We start from the raw sequence: 8,644 nt of genomic DNA, 5'->3' as shown, positions 1-8,644 counted from the left end.
CTTTTTGACTAATCTAAAACTTACCTATTTCTGGGGAAAATATTTATAAATAACATGACGTCATCAAAGCTATCACTAATCAATATGCAATCAAATTTTGGTACACATAAGAAGGTACGTGATTTACACGGACTTATATGTCGAAAGAAACTGTTGAAACCTAACTATCTTACCCTCAAGACAACATTTTATTGTTGGGTAAAACTGCGGTTATGGAAAACTTCAAAAGTCCATCTGCGGTTAGCGGTAAACTATCATTATTTGACACGGTATATTGCGTGCGGAAGTGTATATAAAAAAAAAACTTTTTATTAGAACACACCAGAATAGCCTGTGATATCCGATTTTATCACCGAGCCTTGCTTCAGATCAAGAAGGTCACTAATATAAAATGCTAGCTAGACTGAAATTATTGGGGTCTCCCGAAGTTTTATTGAAGGCAGGACATGTAAAGAGCATAAATTCTTTTCAAGTTGATTATGGGATATGAGCAAAATGAGTAATATCTATGAAGCCAGACCAGGCATATGCATGTCTAGTATATGATCTAAGGAGGAGGCAAAAATCAGAAAAACAGCCAAATATAAAAGCAATACAATTCCAGGGTACGAAACAACATGCCCATTCCTACTTCTATTCGATACTCAATTGAAGTTAAACCAATACGAATATTACAACTTCAGTGAACTTTGCAAGCCCACTAGCAAAAGCAGAAGATGAAGTGATGCGATTGACTTAGATCAGGTGAGGCGAGAAGGACGAAAGTGTACGAATTTATCGAGGCAATCAAGAGTCAAAATAATTCGTAGTTAATAGATTTGATCTTAATTATTTACCGCAAATATGAAATTTGACCATTTTTCAGGAATTTTTATTAGAAATGTTTTTAGAATGAATAGGCATATATTTTTCTTTTAGTACTTATTACACGCACACAAATCATGTAGCGTACGAGATTTAATAATAAACAGTTGGACAAATCAAATCCATGATTATCGCGTGTTACGGAACACTTACCTGGCCACGCTATCTAATTCCATTGTTTCAATAACTCCACATAAACTGCTTTAATCCCATGATATTCAGTTTTTTTTCAAATTGCAAAATTTCGCACTAAACCTGAAGATGATTTAAAATTTTTTAGTAAAAATAACATTTGATGATGAACTTTTTATTATTCAACATTTAAAATCATTAACTGACCCGTATGAACACAAAGCGATTATCACGATGCGTGATGACCTTTAGAAAATACATTAATAGGAAAAATTTGCTATAGATATTAAGGTAAGTCCACACTATCAGACACTAAGCAGAATCGCATAAGCTGTGAATTTTGAGTTACATTGAAGCGCAAAGTGATGACAAACAAACACTGGCGTTGGATAATGGTAAATTAAACAGAAGCCATATGTACTCACCATCGCGACACAGATGGCAACTAATATTATTTCTGATTGATTTTTGCGACCTAATGTGTGTATTTTCCACGTCAATTAAGTTTTGTCAAAAGTTGTAACATAGCCTCAAATTATTTTAAGTTTATTTCATCGATACGCTCTAAACAAAAATCACGCTCTGGACAATGACAATTGAATTAAATCAAGACATAGTTTTATATTGCCTTCTACTGTGATAGATTTAGTGTGAACATACCTTAATAAAAACATTATTAGGATTGAATAATGTACAAAAAAATCAATAATAAATACAAATTTTGTAACAATAATGTGATTTTATTTTTGTTTTTTTTTTTTTAATCGTCTATTCACATATACAGGGATTAGGACAAACAATTTATAGCGTGCTTTAGCAATAAGAATATAAATTACTTATAACAAAAAACTTATTTAATAATAAATATTTTTCATTTTACTTTCATTATTTTTGTATGAATTTTCTTAATAATCATTGTTATTTTTACTATTTAAATATTTGAGGATTTTTGTATTTTTAATCACAGTTTAATAAATAATAAACAAATTAGATAATAATAATTATAAATTAACAAATGGTATTCTATTGTTCTGTATTATTTATCAATAACTATTTTAAATAAATATTTGATTAATAATTAAAAATGAATATTTAAATCTGTTTAGGAATTCGTTTAAATATTTTATTTACATTTATCGTAAGAATACTTTTGAAATTCGTGATGGGCAGTTACGAACAATTCATTTTATTGAAATATTCAATTATTTTTGTTCAATAGGGATTGAGAAAGACGATATTATTCCACTCTAATGTTAAGTTAGAGTATAAATAGATGTTAATTTTTGTATATTAGTAAGGTTTGTATTCATGATATAATTTTTTATCATGTAATGATGCAATTCGTATTTATGTAAGTGTTTATTTTTTATAGTTACGAAACAATAGTAAGTTTGCGTCTTCTATCATTTATTACTGCCATGGCTCATTAATACTTTTTGACAGCTGGGACTTTTTAGCCATATTTTCTCCAAAAATATAGACCTACGTCCTGTTTCGAAGGTTAACGGAAATGAGTGGTGGTGTGTACAGTTCTTTTATAACTTCTAGAACAGGATGTATGAGGTTTTGGGGATATCTTATACATGATTTTCTGAAATTTTTAGGAGATTATCAGAGGAAAATAACGATTTTTCGACGTTTATAAGGTTTTGGGTAAAAAGTTTGGAAATTTGGATGTAGGTTCAGTTATTTCTAAGTGCCTTTTGGTGGTGTGATCCCCAGCGTTTCTTTGATCCATTTTTATTTTGAATTTTCATGTTTTTTTAACGATTTTTACAAACCTTCATAACCCTTCCAAATTTATCTAGAAGGTTGAAAATTTGTATGCGATTCTACTTTGTACTACGGTTCCTTATATCAAAATTTCATTTTAAAAATTTTTTAAAGCATAACACACCTTGTCAGCCCTACCAAATTGAAGGGGCTGTAGTATTCGTATAATCCCTAATGAATTTCCTTAATTTTTATCTTTACCGTAAAATCCAGGCAGTAAGTGTGTTTCTTTTGTAAATTAAAAAAAAATATTTTTACGATATGTATAATTATTATAAATAATTATTTTTGTAAATTACCTCTAAGCAAAACATTGAACATATTTATATATATATTTTTTTACACTAAAACACCCAAATAATATCAAAATGTATACTAAATACGTATTTCGTCTGCAATGTTTACATTGTCAGTATAAAAATTCACGCTAGCTTAGAAGAGAAAAACCTCATAGTCGATTGTGTGAAACTAAATTTTTTTTAAAAATATTTTGATCACACCGGGTAAATCAAGGACGATAAATTTTTATTAAATATTGCTTGTCTAAACTTAAAATAGCCAAAGAAAATATAATTATAGATTATTCATTTGTGTTGCTTTGAGGAAAATTTTTGATTCGAACTATAATCCGTTTTAAATTAGTTATCTAAAGGTATAATTTCTATATGAAACAGTAATAAATTTTTCTTTGCAAGCGATATTTTAAGCCACGATTTCTATTTAAATTTCGAACATTAAAAAACAAAACTGACATATTTAATATTTTCTCGTTCTAAATTTCGGTCAATAACAGCTTTTGGTTTTAGCTTAGTAGGCGTCAGTTTATTTGGTTTGATTAAAAATTTTCTCGTTCTAAATTTCGGGCAATAACAGCTTTTGGTTTTAACTTAGTAGCCGTCCGTTTATTTGGTTTAATTAAAAATCTGTTAATCAATAATTATTTTAAGTTGGTGGCCGAAATTTTTGCATCTGTAAAATATACATAAATTTTGAGCAAATTTACATTTGAGATAACTGATTTAAATGAAATTATATTGAAGAAAAACAAGAAAAGTTTTTTTTTTTCGATATCACACATGTATAAGTGGCTGTTCACGAACTGGACCGCAGAATGTCAAAAAGAATTGAAAAAAAAGAAGAGATAATTAGATAAGAAAGTATAAAAATTATTTCTTTTATCTTATAAACTATTTTTTATATTTTTATAGCATTTTACAACTATATTTAATTTTTTTTTATTATTTTTTAAATTTTTTATTTTGCTTTCACACTATAATTTCATTTCGAAGGCAGAAGTTGTAATTATATTTATTTAAAAATCATATACTCTAAAATCAATTTGTAAAATTTTAAATTTGAATAAATTTTTAATAGCCATTTTCGTTCGTATGCTCATGGTTTTTTTTTTATACAAAAATGACGATAAAATGTGAATTGATGTGCAAATAAGTTTCGCAAAAATTTATTTTTAGCAAGATATGTATTTTTTTTTTATAATAAATTTAATTAAATGATTTTTGAATGATGAAAAAGTGGTAAATAAAATGGCTATTAAAAATATAAAACGAGGATACACGAATCATATAGCGAGATAACATAATAAATTCGAGCCCAGAAGCATTAAGTTTTTATTTTGGAATCTTTGAAACTGGACCCACTAAGCGATAGCTACGTTGAAATTAAAAAAAGGATTAAAACTAGGTAGGATAAAATCGGAAGCTATCGGATATTATCGTGATTATATTTAGAGTAAATATAATTACTCTAGTATTGTATTTTCACAGGTATGTTGTATTGCCAAAATAAAGGTCATCAACCAGTAAATTGCAAACAAAAGATATTAATTAGTTTTTGAAATTACTTCCTTTAATTTAACGTAGCAATATACTTTTTGCTTTTACTTATTCATGCATAAGAGATTTCGTCAAAAAAGATTTATAACTTTTGGAAATTTTGTATTTAGAAAAAGTTGTTGGAAAAAAATTAACTGAAGAAATTTAAAATTTTACAAATTCTTTTATTAAATATTTCGTGCATTTTTCAACAAAGTTATCTAATTTTATTTTTTGTTAAATTGTTTTTTTTTTTACCTATTTGTCAACATTTTGTTGCTTATCATAAGACGTAAGTTATAATAAATCTCTAGTACAATAATCTTCATCTTTATTGCAGCGCAAGCTTTTTATGTTTAATTTTTCATTAGCAGTTCGATACTGTGATGTTTGTTTTTTCACCGGATGGCAGTGATTCACATTCGTTTTAAATATTTAACTTTTTTTGTCTATTTTTTTTTTTTTGTAAGAATATCTTATTTTATAACTCTGAATTTCGCTAATAAATAGATGTCTCTCACTGTATTTTAAGGTTTTTATTTAAAATTTTTTTAAATAGGGGTAGGCAACACATCAACTATACACAGAGAAGGCATTTAGAGCTTGAAATAGTGGATTGAGCTCAGAACAGTAATTTACGTGTATTTAAACCGTTAAAATAAAGTAAGAAATTTTATACTATATTATAACATTATATAAATTTTTTATTCAAGAGTTTACGTATATGCCGGACCAAATTTGTTACCCTCTGGTGGATTTTCTATTTTTATCGGTCAAGTTCTTTTTATCTATAAATGCTTGTAACCTCTTTAATTCCTATTTTAACTTTCATATATTACTATAATAAATATTTTTACATATAAAGAATAAAGATTCATTTGAAATTGAATGAAAATGTTTTTTGAGGTTATGTTATTAAATACAATTCCCAAATAAAATTAAACAGTAAACCAAAGTTAATCGCACGTCATAATATTGTCATAATTTTTTAGAATTTCGACAGGAAATCAATAATTACTTCCTTAAAACATTTCCATTCAGTTTCAGTTGAAAAAAAACTTAATATCAAAATTTTGTACTTCTACTGAACTGATTAGAAACCATTTTAAACGATTTTTTAAAACGTTTCTTTAGGATTGCGTATTTGTACCAAGCTTTGAAAAGTATAAAATAAAGATATTCTGTATTGTATTTTTTTATATATTTTTTATCAATTTTTCTTATTTTTAATTTTATATTTTTAGTAATAATAATAATAATAATAAATATATAGCAATTATTTATAAAAAATAGAAAACTTTTCAAAAAAATAAAAAAATTTGTGAAAATGTGAAAATATTTTTTTTTTATGTTGGACAAATTTTTTTATAAATGTTCATCTTAGGCTTGGGAGTATTTAGAGCTTTGTGATATAGCCAAAGGGGTTTGAAATTTATTACCTTTACAATTTTTGACTCCCATTTCTGAAATTTTTATAAAAAATAATATATTTTTATCATTTTTTGTTTATAGATAGAAAAATACTTTTTTGAAAAGTTTTATAAATATTTTTAAATTACAACTTATAAAACCTATTAAATTTTTTTTTTCGTAATTTTAAAAGCTCTGTGTAAATTACCTAGATAATATTTTTTTTATATACTTAAAAATTATTAGCAATTTAAAAATAAAATTGCGTACTCAATGGAATGTCATACCATATCTGTGATGGATTCGTTTTCAAAAATAATTCAAAAAATTAATTTAAAAAAATTATTGCTAAATTAAAATTGTTTCGATCTCAATTGTTTTTCGTGATAGACTAACAAAATGCTTAACTAGATAATCTAGTAATATATTTTATATGTCTATTGGTGTATTTACTTTTTAAAGAATTTTTGTTTTTCCCACAAAATACTGATTGTTTAACGTCCTATCTATTTTTTTTTCAGTAGTTTTCTTCCTACAAAATTGTTTTTACTATTTCAATTTGTTGACATTTTTTTAAAAACTAATTTATATATTTTAAATATTAACTACATAGTATTTTTGATTTATTTTTTTGTCTACATTTAATTTGCTACTAGAATTTCATTAGCCTTTTTAAATTGTGAAAATTATTTTGAATGCAAGCTGGCAGTACTGGAATTAAATCCTATACAATTAATATGATTCTACATTTAAAAAATGAAATAAAAATAACGTTACGTATTCTACATTTATTTTTTTTTTGAAACAAAATCGGGAATAGTTTTAAATAAACAATGTAGCATTTTTATCTACATAAATAGGAAATATTCATATTTCGTTCTAGATTAGTTTTTTATACACTAAAAAATTCAATAAATATTTTAAATGCGTAAAATATTTATTTTGACGAACGTTGATTTTACGAAATAGGAGATACTAAATTTATAAAAAATTATAATAACATTAAAACGAGTTTGAGAGACATCTGAATTTATTTTAACCAATTAAAAGTGGTATTAAATAACTTGACACATGGTCTAAACCTAAGAGTATTAGAGGACAAGTCTCCCTACTGACTAAGTTAAAAAAAAGTTTACGAGTTTCAACGCCTCTAGTTATTGATTCCAGTTATAAACGCTCTTCACCTCCATAATTTTGTTTAGAAAAATCTGTTAGCAGAGCGTAGTTTCGATCTAATTACCTCTTAAGTTATGAGCCCAGCACGCTTCCACTGTACCACTCTGTTGTCAATACAATGGTATTTGTAAGACCCAAATACGAGATATTCCTGCATGTATACGCGACCTTCATCTCCTCTATCTTATACTCTTTCGTCTAAACATAGGGGACATTAAATTTCGAGTGTTACAAATGTAAAACCTTAAGTTAAAAACCAAAGTTGAAGAGTGTTGACAGAGTGAAACCCATAGAGATATGAAGATAGAGAACGCTAGCCTGTAAATGAATGCGATATGCGAAGCGGGAGAGAAGACTGCCAGTAAGTTCATCTGTGTCCTTGTCTAATACATATACTTACTAATACATATAATAAGTATATATGTATATATGATTGTGACAAGGACACAGGGGAACTCACTGACGGTCTTCTCTCTCATTCATCATATCGCATTCACTTACAGGCTTGTAGATACCTCGTGTTCTCTATGTACAATATTCTATGGTAAAATCTGTCAGATAAACAAGATGGAGGAGAACTGTGTACGATTGTATTACACTCCTGAATGGCTCCGTCCTTAGCTACGTCGAAATTATAGAAATGTTGCTTGAACTGGATGTTTATGGAATGGATTAAATTCGTTTTTGAACGAAATAAAGCCAAGTGGTGACTCAGGAATTGATAAAAATAGGTTAAAAATATTTTTAACCTCATTTTGGTTTGTTCTACTAAACAAGCAATACATTATCGACGATCTCAAATTCGTTTCAATAATTTGGACTAAGTTAAAAGTTATTTAACAGTATTGGGACAATTTTCGTAAATTGTCCTATGAAAAATTTATTACGCTTTCAACAATTTGTAAAAAATGATAAAACAAAAGAGATAAGATTATAATGAGTAATTGAGCTGATTAGAATTACTAGAAATTTTTATTTACATGGGAAACAAATTAACGCTCGTTTTAAATGTAATAGATATCATTTGATTAAACTCAGGTGAGGTACTCATTGGTCAAAAATACCATTTCAATTCCAAAAAATTGATGCGATTTCACAACTTATTAATCATCCGTAATCGATAGAAACTTGACACGCTGTATTTTGGTAATGTATATTCAGCGACAAAAACAATTCTATTAACTATTTTTATAGTGGAACAGTTTCTACGCTTTTCAGAAATTTATGGTTAAAAAAACAGTTTAAGTCATTACAATTATGATGACTACCTCTAGATGGCGTAATTGGGAAGATATTTCACAGAAATAAAGCCCATTCTATTTTCTGAATATCAAAGTTGTCCGCGTATCACATTTCACTGTGTTTCAATGATTGCCAGATCAAGAATCACAACAAGAAGTAACGCAGGTCACTTTCCAAAGCTGTTAAATATGAACAGTATATTGTGATCGGAGAAA

Source organism: Chrysoperla carnea, chromosome 4, assembly GCF_905475395.1.
Source record: "Chrysoperla carnea chromosome 4, inChrCarn1.1, whole genome shotgun sequence".
Taxonomy (NCBI): Eukaryota; Metazoa; Arthropoda; class Insecta; order Neuroptera; family Chrysopidae; genus Chrysoperla; species Chrysoperla carnea.
This window is presented reverse-complemented; position numbering follows the sequence as displayed.